Source organism: Emydura macquarii, unplaced genomic scaffold (assembly GCF_026122565.2).
Source record: "Emydura macquarii macquarii isolate MOO-44397 ecotype Brisbane River unplaced genomic scaffold, CSIRO-AGI_Emac_v2 contig_705, whole genome shotgun sequence".
Classification (NCBI taxonomy): domain Eukaryota; kingdom Metazoa; phylum Chordata; order Testudines; family Chelidae; genus Emydura; species Emydura macquarii.
The window spans coordinates 6381266-6402306 of record NW_027130842.1 but is presented as its reverse complement, the minus strand read 5'-3'; the positions used below and the strand labels follow the sequence as shown (position 1 = coordinate 6402306).

The 21041-nt window shown below is 39.6% G+C and overlaps 1 protein-coding gene across 3 annotated transcripts in view; it reads left to right on the top strand.

Annotated features, from left to right (window-relative positions):
• Positions 1-1709: 1709 nt before the first annotated feature.
• Positions 1710-21041, top strand: part of HIVEP2 (HIVEP zinc finger 2) — a 157607-nt gene continuing 138275 nt past the window's right edge. For 2 of the 3 annotated variants that reach the window (XM_067542345.1, XM_067542343.1), the window contains exon 1: positions 1710-2053. The gene's annotated coding sequence lies outside the window, so the exon portion shown is untranslated. Of the gene's footprint in view, positions 2054-2736; positions 2790-21041 lie in introns of those variants that run through there. The other variant, XM_067542344.1, reaches the window with a different exon arrangement.

The following is a 21041-nucleotide window of genomic DNA, read 5'->3' as shown; positions in this document are numbered from 1 at the left end:
TTAAAAAAAAAACATTCTGGTCAAGCACTGTGAAGCCAAACAATAAGACCATTGTGCTAGTACCTAGAAACAAAAGTGAAACTAGCCAGCTTAGTTTTACTCTGAGCAAAAAGGTAAAACCAAGAGCACAAATGGTGAAAAATAAGTGAATTGTAATATCCATGCTGGTTTAATTATCAATGATGTTATTACTACAAAAGTAAGGAGTTCTATTTAAATATATTATTTTATTTTGACATTATTTCTCTATATTTAATTCCTGGCTTGGAATCCTAAAGACTTGGTTTATTTCATGAAGCAGTAAGAAAAATAGCGGAATGAACATAAAAAAAGTTAAAACAGAGTTGTTTCTTTCTTGCTTTACATAGTACTTCAGTAGAATGTTTTCCTCTGAGTTATGTGCTTATTGCGGACAAATTATACTAAGAAAAAGGTGGGCACAGATATTTTAGCATAAAATGAATTGGCCCCACCTTCTTATTTCTGCCCTTCATATCTCCCTTTACTCCCTACAAGAAGAAAGCAACAGCAGCTGATATAAAATGTTCTGAAACCTCATTGGCTGGCAGGGTCCCCATTTAAGCTGACAGCAAACCACAGAGACCATATTGGGCACAAGTGTTAGGTAGGGGCACTTGCCTGGTAGGCCTCTGTACTTAGAGCAACAGCCTTGAAAAGTTGAAAACTGCCAACAAGTTCACATGTATGACGTCCAGTATTTTTTAAGATGAATGTCACCTGACTGTCACCCATAACGTGGAAAAGCAGGGAGCCCTGCAACTGACCATTTTTTTGTATTATTTTGTATATGTGTATTAAACAAGTTACATCACTTTTTAAATTGTTTTCTAGTGACTCTTCAGATAAAAAGATTTGAAAATAAAAATTTTAAAAACAAGTAAACAAAAGAACCCCAGAAAATTGTTAAAGCTGAAGATTTTTCTTTGGAAATACACACTGAGTTTAGAAATGGACACTGAGTTTGCAATAAGATTAGCCTGGAAAAAGCCAGTACTGCTTTGAACAATTTGTTTTGTTTTTATATTTCCAAAATCCCATTTAGAGAGTAATGGAATAATTGCTGAGAATCCTATAAACCTTCCCTTTGGGAGTAGAGGGCAAAGCAGTACATGATTTAAAATACATGGGGATGAGAACCGCAAGAAAACAGGTTCAAATGCTCAAGAAATGCAGTCAGCATCAGGAACTCGGGTATTATTTTGTTCTTCCTGACAGATAACATGATCTTGACCAGGCGAGGGAGAGGGAGTGGAGGGGGTGGAAAATAAAAAGGGCGGGGGGGGGAGGAGGATCCCACATCCTTAAAGGAAATTCTCAAGCTGGGAAGACGCACAACTTTTGCATGGCAAGTTGAGACTGGCTCTCCTGGGAGTTCCCTTTTCAGGGGAAGGGGTGGGGGAAGCAGAGATCTCCTCTGGCTGGGGGAGGCAGCAGCTTTGCACTCGGAAGCCCTGCCTCCTCCCTCCCCCTCTCTCTTTCTGTCTGCACAGTGCACCTCTCTCTCTCACACACACACGTACACAGAGCCCATCATTCTCTGGAACTGGATCTTCTGGTTCAGCCTCCCTCCCTCTCGCGCTCCCTCCCTGGGACGCGCTGGGGGATCCGATGACATCACTGGCTGAGCTCTCCCCTCGCGCTCTCTCTCCTCCTTGTAACTTCTGTTCTGGGAAGTGGTGCCAGGAATAACCCAGTCTGTCTGCAGCTCCGAGAGGCTCCCTCCTCCGGAAAAAACTGCGGCTTCTCCGGCCTCTCTCTCGCCCTGATTTTTGTCTTATTTTACATCAAGCTCCACCATTTAAAGAGAGAGGGGGAGGCAGCCCGAGAGCAATGGGCTATCCTACTATAAGTCAATGAACCAGACGCCCCTTGGCTGCCGGGATTTCTCGACCTGTCTCTCTATAACGCAATGCCGCGAGCCACCTCGCTCCAGGCACCACCTTAGCAAAGGAGCAACGAGAGCCCCCAGCGGAACCAACAACAACAAGGGCACCAGGAGGGGTTTCCTCCTTCCGGCTCGGTGACTTTCCAGGTGAGCAGCAGCTGCTGCTGCAAGGACCCCTCCCCCTCTCCAGAACTCCCCCTCCCTCCCGACCCCTGTCACAGGCACCAGCTGACAGTCGATTTGAGCTGGTGCTGGCGGCGGGGGGCGGTGATCGCTTGGGGGGGGGCGGGGGAGGGCAGGGGTACCCGCTCGTTGAATGGTGACTTATTTAATTTGACTGTAACAGAGAAAGTCCTTGACAAGTTGAGTGTTTGAGGCGGAGGCTGCGAGGGTCTCTAGAGCAACTTGCAAGTGTGCTGTTGTTGCTTGCACACAGCAAGCAACACAACAGGCGGCGGCGGGGGGAGGGGGGCTGGCTGGCTGCAGGGGTACATGGAGGACATGTGAAGAATGGGAGGGGGGTATTGAGGGAAAGCGGTGGGGCTGTAAACCCATCCGGAGCAGTAAATCGCCTCTCGGGAGAGGGGGGGGGGGTTCCGAGCTGGTTGCGATCATCGGCACGTTGTCCCTTATCTGTTAGGAACCGTGCATCCCCCGCTTCTTGCAAAGGGCTGCGCGGGAGAGGGGGTGCTTTGCCAGCGGCCCGCTGTTAGGAAATGTGGGGAATACCCAGCCTGTAAGTCAGTGTATGCAGATTAGGAGCGGGCTGCCTTGCGTAATCTCCTCCCGTGGCGAAGAATGGGCATGGTTACTAAGGAGAGACACTCGCAGGAGGGGACGCGGCTGCTCGGCCAGGCTGTCACGCTGGGCTCCCTATGGCAAGGTGCGAGGGGGGTGGAGGAGACGCAGAAGCTCGGCGGAGCGGCGAGGGGTTGCTGTGATCCCAAGGGCTGGGCGGGGAGAGAAGCGGGGGGGGGGGGGGGGGGTGCGTTTGACGGACGATTCAGCTGGCTGCCGCGGCTGACTTGTCCTTGTGCGTGTATGTTATGGGGGGGGGGGGAGGGGGAGGGGACGCGCGTGTGCGCCCCGGGCTGGAGTGGAGGTGGCGGGGGCTGGATGCGTGTGCGGGGCTTGTGCTGTGCTCAGTGGTGCGCTGCGCTGCGCCTTGGTGCCTGTTCCCTGAAGTGGGTGGAACGTTGGCCCGTTCCGGGAATGTTCCATGACGTGTAAAAGCCACAGGAAGGGGGTTAACAAGGGGCTCTTGCCTGCCGCTGCCATCAAAGCAGATGTGCTCGCTCGCCTTCCCTCTGTCTTGCACATTTTAAACAGACCATTGTTCCCCCGGGGGAGGGAAGCTGGGAGTCTCGGCTTGCATGGGCGGGCGGGGGCGGCGCGGGGGAGGGGGCTGTCACTGCAGAAATGAATTGATTATATAATCGGTGTCTCTGTCTGGCTGCATCTGATTATGTAACAGGGACATCCATGTTTGTTATACGTGAGACCCCACCTTGAAACATCTACGCTGCAATGTGTAGGGAAGGGGGGGGGGGAAGGGAGTCATAAAGTGCAACCAGATATTGTCCTTTAGGGAGCTCTGTGCTGTGCAGCAGGAAGGAAGGAAGAGATAGTCTTCAAATTGATTCGCACAGTTTTCCTCGGAATATGTCACCTCTGTAATTATGGGGAAATAATATTTGAAGGGGAAATCCCAGGTTTAGTTTGGGTAATGTTGCTTCAAATTTACTGTCTGTAATTCTTGACATTTTCAAAGTGCTTCACAAACATTCACCATTCCCTCTTTACAACACTCCTGAGAGATAGGTACAGTGAACACGCCATTGTCCCCATTTTACAAACGGGGGCCTGAAACAGAGAGGAAGGAGATGCTATTTCTCTTTTGTTTAATATACTTAGAATCTAATTCTGTAGAATAATCATTTTAGTGCAACTGATATAATAAAAAGCCTCATCTAGCAAGGCCTAAGCCTATCTTCATGGGTTTGTTTCCAGTATTTCCATTACAATGGTAATGTGAACTGTTAAGTTTTCTTATTGTTCTCATGTGTAACTGGAATCTAATTCAGTTTTGCCCTCACATAAATTATGCTCTTTTTTTTTTTAAAAAGGTCTGACTCTAATCTGCCATAAGTACTCAATATTTTTCTAATTTAGTGACAGGAATATTCAAGGTATTATTTTACTTGTATTATATCAAGAAAAAATTGTACTAATCAAGAAGGCTAAAGACTCAAAATGTTAATTAAGTGCTTACTATAAGAAGTTTTAATTAAAAATTTAAATTAAACTCTTGAATAATGCCATTCAGCTTCATTTTTTTCAGTGATTTCTGTTCTTTTCTCTTTCTGAGATGAAACAAGTTTAAGTATTAGGATTTGTATAATACATATTTTATTAGTGGTAGTAAAAGTTGTGTGCAGAGAGAGTTAAGGATTCTAATTTTTGACTACCTTGATCTTATAATGAATCTATGTTGTGGTTTATGATGGAGGGAGTAAATAAAGTGGCCTGCAAAAGAGAAAACAAATAATTAGTAAGTAGGTGCATTCTTACATTTTATTAAGCTCTTTGGGCAGACACCATCATATACTTTGTTTGTCAACATCTAGCACAGGGAGACTCTTGATTCTGATTGGGGTTGTAGGTGCTACTGTAAGGTAAAGTAAATAATCATTATTATTACATTGACAGAACAATTGGAATATCAAGGAAAAAAAAAACAGAGTGGGCTCAACTCTTAAACTGTTTATTCATGCTGAACTCCCATTGACTTCAACAGGAATCTAATCTTTGAATTAATATAAGGACATGGCATAGAGTAATACGTATTTTGATAATGAAAATGACATGTAAACCTGTGACTTTAATAACACTAAGGTGTAATCTTTACCTGGTAGGTTTGCAGTATCACTTCTAAATTATATTACTGGGTCTTTTAACATATTTTAAATCTCTCTTATCCCTGAAGTTAGGAAGCACTTCTGAAACTTTGGGAATTTGAAGATCTGATATCTTCCACGTGGTTTTTATTGTTTGGGGGTTTTTGTTGTTGTTGTTGGTTTTTGTTTTCTGATTTTTTAAAAAAATGTTAACAGTGAAAATGCAGATTACTTAACGCACAAAGCTGATTTTTGCACTTAGGTTTTCATTTTTATTCCTATAAATGAACTCCAGGTTGATTTGGTTTTCACTTGTGTAAATGGTATTGATGTGCTACAGAATCAATGTATCATTACTATTGACATAACTGATGAAATCTTCGCATGCAATATACATTTTTGATAGCATTTACTGATGGTTATTAAATATGACAGGAATAAGTTCTGTCTGCCGTGACATGTTTCAATTCTATTGGTATTATGAGGTGAAATGAGAACAGAATTTGGGCTGAAGTAGAAGACTTTTAGTCATATATAAACACAAATAAATCCTTTTGTGTGGCAACAGTAAAAAATTGATCTTCACAAAGACAGATTTTTAGATTCTCAAATCCAGACTAGATTTCCTCCTATGTGAGATCCGTTTACAAACCTTGTTACTATAAAGGCAAAACAGAGAACCTTATGCATTCATATGATTCTTGCTGAATCATGATATGTATGTATGCTGGAGTTTTGGCACTAAATTAGTGTTTACATTACTTGGTGGCACGTTCTCTTTTAGCTTTTGGTATACTGGCTCTAGCTGAAGGTATTTATTTTAATAATTCTGTGATGTCACTGTTGATATTTATAAGCTGTACCTATTGATTTGAAGAAAAGAAAGTTTATTGTATAGCCAAGATTTCATTTTACCAGATTCCGTTATTTATTTGTTTTTTAGCAGGAGTGATTGCAAATTGGCTTCCAGCAAAAGTGAAAGTGACAAGTACCATTTTGGTGTTTTCTTTTTGACTCATTAACAAGGACAGTTGTTGATATTAATTTAGAATCTAATCATTTTGGGAATGGCAGCTGGAATATGAAAGTTCTGTGTCTGGCAGAAGTGGTTGCTAAACAATGTAATATTTAATACTGTCATTTTCCTTCAAAGGGAAAAATGCCTACTGTTAAACAGTATTACTGTAGGTGGCAAATTGATAAGATCAGCTATGTGGATGTAAAGTATTGTGAAAAAAGGCAGGCCATCAAACTTTCAGACTTTACTGTGCGCGATGGTAGGGTGTTGTAACAAACTGTGGGTCTGTATATTGATGGCTATCAGTGGAGCCCTGGAAGTGGAGGAGTATGTCAGACACTTCTTCCACATGATTCTTACTTGGGTTTGCACAAGAATTCCTGTTCAAGATAAAACTGTGAGGCCTGCTTGCTAACCTTCTGCAGCTGGATTGAGCTGTGACTTAAATCAGATACATCTTCATGGTAGTGGCTTTGTCAGGATACAGAGGAAAGAATGCTCTATTCAGTCTAATTCACCTCTTCTTTTCAGAAGAATTGAACATGAAGATGTGTGGTTTTAAAAGATCTGTTCTCTTCACAAGGGACATGCATTTTACATTTGATGGGTTATAGTCTTTAACAAAAGTTAAGTACTCACTCATGGGAGAATTAAAGGGAAGTGTTGTATTCAGAGACTGCGTACATTTTCTACTTACGATAGGATACGTTGTAAGGAGATTTTGCAGTTAAAATTTATTCTTTCAAGCTTTTCATTTAAAGAGACACAGACAACTTGATTTTTTAATTGATTTTTAAAAATCCAGTTTTCGATAGAATATCCTTTAAATAGTGTTCTAACTTTAAAAAATCATTAATAGTTATTTTAATGATTGTTTTGCATGCTTGTTTAAGTTTATGAGTCTTTTCAGTAAGGAGGAACTGCCTATCTGGCACTAGAGGAGAAAAGTAAACTGCCTAAAGACACAAAGCAAGCAACATTTTTCACTAACATCTTTCAGTTATATTAATCTTGGGTGTTACTATTAATTATAGTAGGTACAAAATTATCATACAGAAAGATAAATTTCAAACTTGCAATGTCTCTTTGTAGGGTGCTAATAACAAAGAAGAATATTGTAGTCTATTTTTCATCATTGCTGATATTAATATGTTTGTTAAGCAATTTTTAGGAATTGTTCTGTTCAATAGCATTTTCCCCACAGAAATGAAAAAAGAAATATTTGATATTTTTTCTTTCTTTACTGAATGTAGGGCTCATGAAAGGTGCTAGATTGACAACCTGAGAGTAAAAATTCTGTGCAAGTATAAGTATTACAAGTTTTCCCTTGCTAACCTGCCATTGTACCTTCACTCTGACCTGAAGGGACTATTAGTGGGGTTAAAAGCATGTTTGTGTCCAGCTACATCCAGGTTTTTGGCTTTTCTACTGAGATGGCAAAAAAGGAAGCCACCAGTTAGGGCCCACAGTGGCATAATGTACCCCTGTTTATTTGTGAGACCACTCACTCACTCTGTTTACATATACTATTGAACCACCACAACATCTTAGCAAAGTATTCCACATTCTGTTTTAGATACCCCCCCAAAGCTCTCCCACAGCTATTAATATGGGTGAGGACAGTCTAGCCCAGTGTTTCCATGACCCCTAATACGAAGTAATCAGGAGAAATAAAAATATTGTAAATGATTGACTGTCAAGTTAAAATTATGTTAATATTTTTGTTTACCTTGTTATTTAATATTTACCATCATTTTATGTTGCCTGCGTATAAGACCGCATCTGGATGCAAGGCCTTAATTTAATTTGCTTCTGATTTGTACACCTGCAAAAATGTCAGTTTCTGATGTAATCTCGCTGGTATAATGAAAGTGGATCCTGGATAACAACTGTTTTTGCCCACAACATTGTTTGTGCATCTATACTTGCTCAAGCTGATTTGGACATATATTTCTTTTACGTTTTTCCAGAATTGAAGTCAGAGTTGAAAATATGGCCTTTCATTTAGTTGGATTCTGCATTTGCCAGTGTCAATTTTGTACAAGTTAGCATATGTACATTCTCTAAATAGGCACCACAAGTAATGTCTATACCCAAAAAATTTACCTCTAACTATATCAGTATAGATAAACTGGTACAATGCCTCCAAATGTTATACTGGTATAAAGGTGCTTATACTGGTTCAGTTTTGTCCCCTAAATTTACAGGAATAAGCTACACCTGGGTAATGCCATGTCCACACTTAGTATGCTGTACCAATGAAGGAATAACAGAATACTATACCAAAAAAGCTCTCATATTGTGGATGCAGCTATGCTAGCAAAGCTGCACTTTATACCAGTTTAGTTAAACTACTCCTAATGAGTGAAACAAGCTATACTAGTAAAAGCTCAGCTTTGCTGGAATAGCTGCATCTATGCTAATGACTTCTTTGAGATACAGCTGTGCCAGTGGGAATCATGTCTGTTTTCACACTTGCAACATAGGTGTGCCGGCCAAAGTCTGTAGTGTAGACCTGGCATAAGTTAATGCTGTATAACTTTATGCTGGTATAACTGGGTCCACACCAATTTACTGTTAGTGTAGATCAGGTCCCAGTGCCAGTTCTTGTTTTCCTTAAAATGATACACAAACCATAACTAGCTCTATGTGTTTTAATGACTAGTTATGTGAACATTTTAGATGTGTTTTACTGCACCTGATTTTTGTTTCTTTGTTTTAGTAGAAGCTTTATTTACTTAAAATGCTTTTGACACCATCTCCATCCAGTCTAATAAGTTTATACTGAATCATAAAATGTCACTTTTCAGTATCCAAAAATCTTCGCCCCTTCAGAAAGGAATTATAAAAATATTTCAGGTCCTGAGCACTACCTGTTTTAAATATAAGTTCACTTGAGTACAACTGTGGTAGGTGGTACTGCACCTAAATAATATCTGCATTGGCAGAAATTTCTCTGGTTTATATGAGCTGCCAAAACAGAAAAGGTTATACATTGTTTTTTGAAAGGTACACTTTAATTGCTACTTTGTTATATAAGAGGAGTCCATGCCCGAATGTTGCGGAAAGTGTTTTTTTAAACAAGATTATCATAAATTCTATATATAGAATTACACAGGAAATAAGTTAGATAATTTGCATGTATATAGTTTACTTTATTAGAAAAGGTTTTTTTGTTATTTTTTTTAAAGAGCTAAAGGGAATTGAAACTATGACGTCAGCTGACATGTAAAAGTAACCCAGTGGTCCTGTTCAAACAGAAAGCTAAAATTCCTTCAATCATTAAAAGCAGGATTATCAGGAAGCAAATATTTTTTGTTAATTCATACTATTTTTGGTCCAGCGCTTCTTTCAGACATATTTTCAGTTAGTCTGAAAATGACATCACATACCATATGATCGTGAATTACAAATTTTGTAATAATGTATTTTCTAGCCATTAAGGCTGCAAAAATGTTATGGGCCCAATTCTGCAAGTTCATCATTTCAGACCACACAGTGAAGTCAATTGGACTTTCAAATGCAGTGGATATATGGTACATGTGCAGAAGTGAACTCTGTACTTTGAAAGAAAGTGTATTATGAATAAGGAACATTGTTGGGGATTTTAATAAGCAATTTAACCATCTCAAAGAAACTCCCCATTATATGTTGTGGAATATGATATTGCCTATAATGTAATAGAAAATATTTTAAATTTGTTAAAATAGAATTTTTTTAACAGGCAGTTTTTGTATACAGTAATTTTTATTCTTAGCAAAAGAGAGGCTTTCTGTTTAAAAAAAAAAACAACAAAAAACTGAAGGTACATGATCAGAATTAACTAGATCTTAAAATAAGCCTTCAGTGGCAGTGCTATTTTGCGTATTTTACCGTACGAATATCAATGTTGTCGTTATTTTAAATACAAATCTAGTCTTTTCTGCCATTCCAGGTTTTTATTTGGAGTTGTTTTAAAACAAAATAAATGTGTGGTGTGTCCCATTGTAAATAATGGTGCTTGGACATTAACTATGGTGCTATTGTACCATATGCACACTAGTTTGTATACAATGGGATTATTTACTAAAAATAGTACATTCTGGACTTTTTAAAAATAGTTAACTATATAAAAATGAATTTACTGCATATCATTTTAATGATGGTATCAAAAAACCCCTTCCTACTAGGTCATGTGCATTTTATTTTTAATTTAGCTCAAATGCAGTCACAAAACAAAGATGACTTTTCATTGGACAGAAATGTCTTGGCTGTTCAAGCAACTTTTAAAATGGAAAGATACTTATTTCTGAGATAATAATTGGAAATACCCTTCATTGACAGAGAGATGTGATAATATTTAGTTATAGAGAAAGCCAATATGCAGCAGAATATATCTTGGTGACAGGTATTAACTGTGTTTATAATATAGTACAAAGCTTTTAAGTGCAGTTCTGCTTGGAAAAATGACTGATAATATGGCATTGTGGAGTTCCATGTTTGTTGTCTCGCAATGATTTCCAGTAAAGATATTTTCAGATTACAAGTAAACATATTTTTCTAAGTATAAGTGCTATGAACTCACCTTGGGATCTCAGAGTCCAAACATGTTTTTTCTTCACAAGCATGAATGGTAATAAAGGTTCTTAAGAGTGAACTAGGTCCTCAGTGACACCTGTGCAACCCCTGCCCCATGCCTTCAATTAGTATGATCAGTTGTCACTGACTGACTCTGGAATTGGAACTGAGTAAGCAATTCTATTAATGTTGCATAAAAAAGAGTCGAACCCAACTCACTCTCTTTTAGAACTCCAGAGATGCAGAGCAAGGAGGAGTAAAAAGTAGTGTAAACCGTTTGTGACTAAAATACGCTGATAGGACTCTGGATAAACAAAGGGAACAAATCTACTGAATAAGATGGTGCCAGCTTTACACAGTTGCTTTTCAGAGCGGAACCACAAACGTAATGCATTTTATCCAAGTCAGATCTATTTTGTGTGCAATTATTTCTAGGATCTTGGTGCAGTGGGTTATTTTGAGATCTTACAATACTTGTATATCACCACTGGTTATGTGTGAAAACAACCTCGACAGTAAGATAATCACCTTTCCTTTCTCACAAAAGGATATAATCAGTGACATTTGTAAGGTCAAAGACATTTGGTTTTTGTGCTTGGGAGACAAAAATGGTTCTTTAAAAAGAAAAATACTTATCTTTGAATGGACAAAGATGGATTGATAGAGTGAAATCCTGTCCCTGTTGAAGTCAATGGTAGTTTTGCCATTGACTTCAATAGAGCCAGGATTTCACTATAAATGTTAAGATCAGAAGCCACCATTATAGTAATCTAGTCTGACCTGTATAACAGAGGCCATAAAGATTACATAGATCCATTTATTCTACATGTGACTTTAGAAGAATGATTTTTCTTCTACCTGCCAAGGCATTTGGATGTAGACTTTTTCACAGTATTTTGAAAAAGAATGGCATGCAAAACATGCAATGTGCTAATTAATTATTTTGTGTCTAATTCTACAGTCCTGATACAGAAAAAAACTTGAAGTTAAGTCCATTTTAGTTTAGTTAAGTCCATGGGAATTTTACCTACTGTAGGACTGGGCCCCTTCAGATGCAGTCTATATTGCTTAAAATATTAGTGGACAAGTTATTTTCATTTGAGTTCATGATCTATAGTTGATTCCTGAAAGTGTTTGATAAGCATGTTACTAATGCATCTGAAGCAATTTGTGATTAACACTAGGATTTTAGTATCTAATAAAAATACCCAACTAGGAAATCACAGCATGATATTAGCAAAGAAAAAACAAAAGATCTTGATTTTTAAAGATGTGTTGCCAAATATTATGTTGCTTCCTCCACAGTGAGTTAATTGCAGTGGGACAAAAGCTGGACTGAAGAGAGGGGTATGAGATCTGTAAACACGGCTGAAGAAGATAACTACAACCAAGTTACCAGTAGCATCCAATATGTATTTTGCTAGTATTAATATACATCTAAACATGTTTATGCAAATAACAGATTTTTGTTCAACTACCAGTAATAAAAAAATATACACAACTATGTTATACTTTGACCTAATTTATGATAGCAGGTTGTGTTAATTTAGCTCTTCTTATGAAAGCTTCAGAATCAGCAACTCCCTTGTGAAAAGGACTGCATAGTTTGTTGCATTTGTTAGTGGTGGCTGGAGCAAGCTATGTCGTTGTCAATGAACAGTCAGAAGTCAGTGTTGACATGTGCTGGTGGAGTTGTATAGGGAAGCTCACATAGTGCATCTCCCATTGTTTTGCTTGGCTGTTGTCAGTGCTTTCGGTCCCCAAAATATTAAGAGAGGCAAACAATGGGAAGTTGTTAGTGGCAGTGAGAGTCTTTCTTTTCTAGTGGTGGTGAGAGTCTGTCTTCTCTAGTAACCAATTTGAGTCAAGCTCAAGTCCAGGGCTGGGGTGACTCAGGTGAACGCCTGTGGGCCTGGGCTTGAAGGGCGCCGGGCTCAGGGTGCTGCTTTTGTTAACGACAAAAGGGAAAATAGAATGTTTGAAGTAAAATGTTTCAGGTATTCTGTATGTGGATTCATTTTTCACTAACCTCCTAGAATGTTCTGGACCTTTGTAGAATCTTATGGAACCTTCCAGACTTTCTGAGAACTACATTTTCCTCAAACCTCCTTGAATGTTGTCGGCCAGGCCCTCGCAGGTATATAAGGGGAAGGGTGTTGCCAGTCAGTCAGTGAGATGTAAGAACGAAGTGAAGTGAAAGTCCAGCTGCAATATTGTGCACCTTGTTTTATTGTAAATGTGAAAGTGTATGCGTGTGTGTTTGGGGCCCCTGAAGATGTTCCTTGCCTGGGGCGCCATTTGATCTAGGGCCAGCCCTGTTCATGTCACTAGTGATTTGAAAGTTCTCACTACCTTACGGCTCTTTCGTGGTCTCTGTGAAATATGTCTTAGGGCTTGTCCACACAAACAGTGTAGTGCTTAGTGAAGACACTACCTATGCTGTACTCCACCTCCCTGAGAGGCAGTAGCCATGTTGACGGGAGAAGCCCTCTCATCGACATAGTGCTGTCTACACCAGTTCGGTTGGTATAACTGTGTCGCTCAGGAGTGAGGATTCTCCAAACCCCTAAGTGAAGTAGTTGCACTGACATAACTCTGTAGTGTAGACCAAGCCTTAGTCTAACATCTTGTGGACAAAACCAACCAGCAGAGAGGCAGGCATGGACATGGAACTAATTTCTGACTCTTCAAAATGGTTCTTCTGGAATAGGGTTTGGGCACCCCTGCAGGAAAATGTGTGGATGTTGGTCCCCGTTCTTTGACTGTGCTGACTTCGGTCTCCAACACTGATAATTTGGTACCTTTCTTGAGTGCTAAATTAACTTGAGGACAAATACTGATATTTCCAAGCAAAGCCTAATTCTCTGATGCCAAGGAGGAAAGGAATCTTTTCCTACTGCCCTCAGCCTGCAGTTATGGAACTGAGCAGCTGTGTAACTGCTACACCAGTTAAGGGTCTGTAGTAGTGGCTGGGGCATTTGCTTATCCCTTGCATATTGAAGGTGTGGGTGGGGGCTTAAATTCAGTGGACCTGCACAGCTACTGCCCTGAATTTCTGTCACTCTGCTCCCTAAACCACACCTCACATTGCAGGGGAGAGGCAAGCAGAGGGTTGGGATTTCTCCTTGATGCACACCTCTCTCCTGAATGTGACTGATCTGTAAAAGCCTTCTTTGCTTATGATGTGTCCTTAAGAAAAAGAATATTTTAATCTACTTTTTATACCCTGTATCCTTAGAAATTAAGCATTGTAGAAAACTGATACACTTACATATGTAAGTATGGATGTATGCTGGCTGAGGATGAAATACAGAGAGAAATATTAGTGTGTGGTGGGTTGTTAATGTGACTGACAACGGGGCATTATCATCTGCTAGAAGTTGTTTTTATCAACACACATTTTTCCTATGCCATAAAATCTCCAGCCTATTTTTTTATTTTGCCTTTTAAATGCATTGCCTCAACCGAGGCTTTTATATTTTAGCTGCACAGGTCATGAAATCATGTCTCAGTCAGTAGCTGAGCTCCAGCGGAAATCACTGCCACCTTCTTGGATTAATGTAAGTGATAATCCTCCTGAATTTTTACTGTTTCAGTACTCAGAGCAAGCATTTGGAAGTATCTCCATTTACTTGTATACCATTTTGGTTTAATTTAGTCACAGTGCCATTTGATCATGGTCAGTGGTTTGAGACACTTAACCAGCAAGAAAGGCAATAACGGAAAACAATTCTGGTCATTTTAACCCTGTCTTAGTCAGGTGGATTGTCTGGCAAACTAAGAGTGTAATAAATAGACAACTGTTTATTTACAGATGCATGTACTATAGTATAGAGGTGTTCCATACTTTCCAGCTTGATTACACAGGAAGGCCATATACCGTTACAGTTGAGATGGAGGGATCTAACCACGGCTTAATTCTCAGCCAGAGGATGCATTTCAACTCCGCTGCTTTGACAGGTTTTTTCTGTAGAAAATAAATAGAAATTTCAATAGAAAATGTAGGGTTTTGGTTTTGTAATATTGTATGGAGGAACACACATACAGCTGCAAATGGGGTCAGAGTTTTGTCTCACATTGCTGTAGAGTTAGAATAACTCCATCAAAATCAGTGGTTTCAGGTGTACATCAGTGTAACCGAGAGCAAAATTTGGCTCATAATAATCCTTGCTTTGAACTTAGGCCTTTTGATATTCTTTTAAAGACAATTACAATCATCAGACTGTTAATGTGTGAACATCAGCCTCTGCATCCACAGACACATGCACTCATACCTCACACAGGGCCATGTTCTGTTATACTAGAATAAATCTGGAGTACCTTCATTGGCTTTAGCAGTATTACTGTGGATTTACAGTGAGATCAGAAAATGTCCCATGACCTTTCCTAGTTGTTACTTACTATACATTGTTCATTACTTACAGTACAATGTCATAATAGTTAATACTCTTCCCAGCTACTGAGTGTGGCTCCTTTTACTGCCCGTGTCCGGGTCAGCCAAGGTTGTATTCTATTAGGGACCGAGAATCTTTATTTTTTCAAGTTGGGGTACATTTAGTCCCCTCCATAATCTCTCTTTTCTGAAAGGCCTAATCATATCATTCTAATTCTTATCAGATGGATAAGGGACTATTTCTGAGGCCTCATCACTTATGATTCATGATTTGGTTCACGACAGTCTTCTTGAGTGTAGCCATCACTAACCTCTACTATGTGTTTAAACTAGAGCTATCAGCTCCTGGGCAATGTAAGCCTGCCAACAAAGTTAATCTATTTACATAGTCTATTCATACGTTATCAATACAAAATATCATAAACATAATTTGGAGCATCCCAACACTTGTGGCCCTTGTTGCTTGATCTTCAGTAACTACGAATATGGTGTCAAGCACACACTTCTCTTTTATTTTAGACCCACAACTTTCAGCTTAGTGCCTTGCAGCTGACTAAAAATGATTCAACCTGTGCCAAGCCATGTCTGTGTTATCTTACAAACTGTCTAATCTCTTGTGGATAAGATGCAGACATTGCCAGATCAATGACATTGACTTCAATGGGACCAGGGTTTCACCATTTCAGTTTTAGATGAGTCTTACTTTGAGCTGTTGAGATAGTGGCTGAAGCAGTTCTCTTCCCCTCATTGCTTCCAATCAAAGCATATTAATGGAGAACCTAGTCAAGCTTGGCTTACCCTTTAGCATATTTAATATCACTTGATGAGACTGCTGAAGAAATACATACATGAAAACAGCCTTTGTAAACTTAAACAAAGAAAATATAATGCAGAAGAGAGACTCTTGATTGAAAGTGTCTTTACATTGTTACTAATGATGCCATATTGCGGAAGGTCCTCTGGAAATGAAAAGCAAGAAGTAAGTATTCCCTGACCCAAGGTGCCTTCAATATAATTTTGGATATTAAAACCTTTAAAGGATTAGGCACAAAAGTTGTAACAGAAAGTGGTTTAGAAGGTGAGGGAGACCTACGTCTCTTCTCCTGTTCACTCAGGCTCCCATTTGGGTGATATGTTAACATGGGTGTGACCCTAGCTTGTCTCAAGTGCCATCATTTCTGAGATGCATCAGATGAGCAGTTTTTTTGTAAGCTATTGATGTTGTTCATCACAAAAACAAATAAGAAAATAATGCCTTCAGTAAAGCTGCTAGGTCAGACGTTGTAAAAGCAAGGATGGAATCTTACATATCCAGCCTTCCCTACAAACTAGCACAACCAGTAATTAAGCATAATCAAAACCCAGCAATATTGAACTGAATCAACCTGCAGCTAAAAACTTCCATCTTTACTTCTCCATTTTAACTGTAGTACTTACTGGAAAAACTTTTAATACCACAGGGTTATTGGGTGGAAGAGGTAAGGGGAAATAATTCCTTTCTTATCAACCAAACAAACAACCCCCTCACTACCACAACAAAAAACCCTCAAGACATGAATTTAAAAGATACAACCTTGGGCAAAAGAGGCCAAATTATGAACAAATGGAACAAATTATGGAGTGATCTGATTATTTGATAAAGATTCTGGCCTGTGTAGGTTGTTGTTGGGTGTTGGAGGTGCTTAGTTTTTGACACCCTGAGGTTTGTGTACAACCCACTATAATTGCACACTGTGTTATTTGTTGTTTTGCTAATCAGAGTTATGTCAATGTTTCAGCCAAGGCGTGCCACCTAGTCCTGATATAGTCTCTTAATTGTACAGGGCGCCATGTTCCTGCAGCTTGCATGCAATAGAGCAGGGGCTCTCAAACTTTTTTTTTGCTGGCCCCCCCCCCTTTGAAAATATTTCAGGCTGTGGTGTCCCCCCACAAAAAGTGATGACCCTCCCCCACCGCCCATACCATGCCACCCTTACTTCTGGGCGGCTGTTGGCGACAGCACTACCTTCAGAGCTGGGGGCCCGGCTAGCAGCCGCCATTCTCTGGCTGCCCAGCCCTGAAGGCAGCGAAGAACTAAAGGTGGCAATACCGTGATGCCCCTATAACAGCTTTGTGACCCCCTCCCCCTTTTGGGTCAGGACCCCCCAGTCTGAGAAACACTGCAATAGAGAGATGAAAAACAAAGCAGTGAATTACAAGCTCAGTCTCAAAAACCCAAGCAGTGCCCCAAGCCCCTTATTTGGTGTGATATTCTAAGCCAGTGGACAAGCTAACTGGCTGGGGAAGTAGAATAAAGTTTCTAGTGCACACCTATCCACGACTCTTCCTGTATGGTTGCTTTTATTTAAATAAAGGAATAGGTCAAACAAAATCCAATAAACACAAAATACCAACCACCTCAGGCTGTGCTAGCTGGCAGGGAAAAGAATGCACCATGCCTCTTTAGTTTACCTTCCTAACCACAGTGGTGAACCCCACTCTAAGACTTCCCTAATCCTGGGTCTCTTTTGCCTAAGAAGCGGGAAGCCCAATATGTGATTTCCTGTAAAGCACATAACTATGAGCAAACCTGTGGCCTGCAACTGCAGCTCCCGGTTTTAAAAAGCGTAAGGGCTGTAACCGGTGTACTGGTGCATGTGCATGTGCCCCCAAACCCAGGGCCCTGTTACAGATACCGTACCCCGGTTCACAGAAAATTGGCACAAGACAGAAGATCTACAAAACAGCAACAAACAGCATCAAGTGCAGTGGGGTAGGGAGAGGTCTACAGAAATATGTGAGGAATTGGGACAACCCAGTTTACTAAGTATGAAACGGTGGAAATAAAACATACCTTACTACAGAAAAGACCTAGCTAGTTGCTGCCGCCGTATGAGCCGTGGTGGTATTTTGTAAAAAATGTGTTGGTGAAGTTTCAAGAACAAAGGAGCCATTTGAAAATTTTGTGGCAGTAGGGACTTCATCTCAACCTGTCAAAGGAGTTGTACATTTTCACTGATCACTTATGCATATGCTGGCCCCTTATTACATTTGCTGGTATGGTGCTCCACGGCTTACAAAACTGCTCTCTACAGATTTTGGCTCTTTTACAATGGCCTTTCTTAACCACACCCCTTGTGGTTTGTTACAACATGGTTTTCACTTGGAAGAGATGATGTGTTACGTAGAAACTTCTTATACCGCCGTGTCACTGAGTTTATTTACTTGCACATTTCATATCCTCCAGTTTTTTTTTAAAAAGGGATGAGAATATGTTGCCGAAGTGCACAGTCTGGAATTCTTCTCAGATAGTCCAATTATTTATCTATCTACTAATCTACTTCCATATGAAATATTTTTCTCTGAGTGCTGTCTGTGTTTTTTGGTGTGTTTTCTAAGACATTTTGACTCTCTTCAGAATTTTAATTAGCTTAATATGGTTAAGGAAAAAGATCTCCTGAAAGAGACTCTCTAATAGAACTGAAAAAAATAACACAAATATTTTTACACAAGAACTGTACTCAGTGAAGCACAAATTCACTTTTAAATCGGACTCTGTGTTTTCTGTATCTGATCTTTGTTACTTTAATTGATATTGTGTAGTCAGTTTGAGTGAAAATGCTATTCCCATAAGACAAATATTTATTCTAAATATTATTGTTGCCTACGCTTTTGTTGAATTCATGAGATACAGCAACAGTTAAATTGGATTAATTTTTTTAAAACTTCTGTTATGTAAAGCAATTTCAGTAAATATTGTAAAGATTGTATTTGGTAGCTAGAAATTAAATTTCTTGTTTTTGAGAATTGCGGGGTCTAGCTATATTTTTCAATCTGTTCTGTCACTGATTAGAAATTTTAAAATAGAATGGAAATATGTGATTGAAATTCCAAAGAAGTAGAACTCTCTCTTCCTCCAGTTATTCCCTTCCTTTAGTACCTTATTTTTGTTTGTTATAATTTATATTTGCACAGTGTTGATATATATAAAAGATGGTTACTAAAGTGCCATCAGGTTTTGCTTTCATTGAATCTTTTAGCTCCTTGTTACTTAAAGTCTGTAGAATTGTATAAATGTGTCCACACGCACACACACATGTACAAGTTAAACATACAGCATCACCCAGACTGTTACATAAATTTAACTTGTTTTTTTCTCCCCATCAGCTCAATCTTTCTCGCATAATCATGGTAGCATTTAATCTTCTCAATTTACTATTTTTTCCAGTAACTTCTAAGAGCAAAATCTTGCCTTTACTATTTGAAGATATGCTCAGGTAGGGGAGGTGCAGAGTAGTGCTGGGGGCAACTCTGGCACTATACTCATCCTGCTGGCACAGGATAGCATCGCTTAAGGCAGCTGGGTGCGGTGGAGAAGAACATAGGTGGTGAGGCATACCTCACTGCTCTTGGAGGGCCCTATCCAACCCTCAGTGAAGTCAGTGGCTTCACAGGGGGTTTGAACGGGTCTTTAAAAAAGAACAGCATGTACTAGTTCCTGCTGCATATTTGCAGTACACATCCTGGGAGCCAGGGTCACATCAGAAGTAGGCAGACCACATCCCCTTGGTGTCTAGTGCACAGACTTGGAGGTAACAGTTCCTCCTTTCAGACCCCTATTCAGTAGCTCATTCCAATTTAGCAAAGCACTAAAGCATGTGCTTAAATGCGTTGCTGAATTGGGGCTTTAGTCCTGTCTTACGTACTAGTTTACAGTCCTCCCCTATTGTACTGCTCCAATGTGTGTGTTGTAGAGGAGAAACTCCCTTATATCTTCCTTTCCCATGAGTACACATGAGCATCACAGTGTAGGACTTTTTCCTGAATATTTAAATATCTGAAATATAAAAAACCAGAAGAGAAGAAGTCTCACTGCAGGATATATGAATTCACAATGTGATGCAATCCTCAGGCTTTCAGTAGCAGAGGCATTCAAGCAGTAAAGTATACTGTAGTTGTACCTAGGACTACAATCTTTGTCACACAGGCCATGGTGGCTGTAAAATACATTTAGTCAGGCCCACAGACTGAGTGACGTTGTAACCTGGCATTGTAACCAGTCCACCCTCTGGGTCCATCTACGGAGGGGTGGATGGGCCAAACCTGAGTGGTGCTGCAACACTGTACACAAGGTCACAGCACCTGGAGCAGGGAGCTGGGTCCAACCCCATGGGACCGGAGCTGCTGCTGCTGCTGCGGGGTTAGTCTAGCAGGGTGGGCTTGCTCTCCACCACAGCCCCCACCCTTCTCCCTCCGAGCCTCACCTTTCAGCACTTCCACTTATGGCAGCATATACACAAATAGGGATAGTGACATTATTTGGTGACCTTTCCATGATTTATCTTTTTGTCCCCTTGCATCTGTACCATGAAATTTACAAAACAATTTTATGCCAAAATCATGGCTATTGTGTACCCCTACCACTTCTTTAGAGAAACATTTAACTGAACCAGTTTTTTAGCATATTTATTTTCAAGAGGTGGAATTATCCGCTGTCAGATGTTAAGTAGCTTGAGAAGTGAACCAACTCCTTCTTTGTTTTGATTGTTTACCATGTTCTTCTGATAAAAATGGCACCAGGGTATTTTTAAATTATGTTTAGTGGCGCTATAAGGATGAGGCAATTCAACTGAAAATCTCAAGATCATGACTTTTCCATTTGCACTTTTTCAAATATCATTCGGATGGATTCTGAATAATTACAATAAACATAAATAATTTATTAAATTAAATTCCCTTGTTAGGCAAAATACTACACAGATTTTTTTTAAAGGGCAAGTGTATAATTAAGGTATTAATAATCTGTAAGACCGTTGAATACTTTGCAGGTGAAAATAAACTTTGTTTAGAGTATCGCAAAAATATTTTGTGAAATCTTCCCAATATATTTGTATGGCTTTTTAGCCTTCACCAGAGTGAGCTGTTTTAGAATGGAAATGTACGTATTTATTAGCAACATCTCACAAGAGCTAACAGTTAAGCCTGATCACAATTTCCATCCATCAATTTGTGTTTGCTTAAAGTCTCAAATTTTAAATGAGAAAAAAGTCAATAGAATTAACACACTTTAAAGGGTGTAATGATCATATTTTGCTACAAAGTGCACTATGAGGAACAGATGGCATTTTCCCATGTCAGATCTTGCCAAAGATGGTTTAATACTGCTCTGCATTATTTGAAGAACTGTAATATATAAATTACCAAAGATTAACTTTCAGGATGTGGGTAGTTATATGAAAACACTGTTGCTCCTTATGATGTTCTGTCCCTTAACAGATATACAGCACTGCG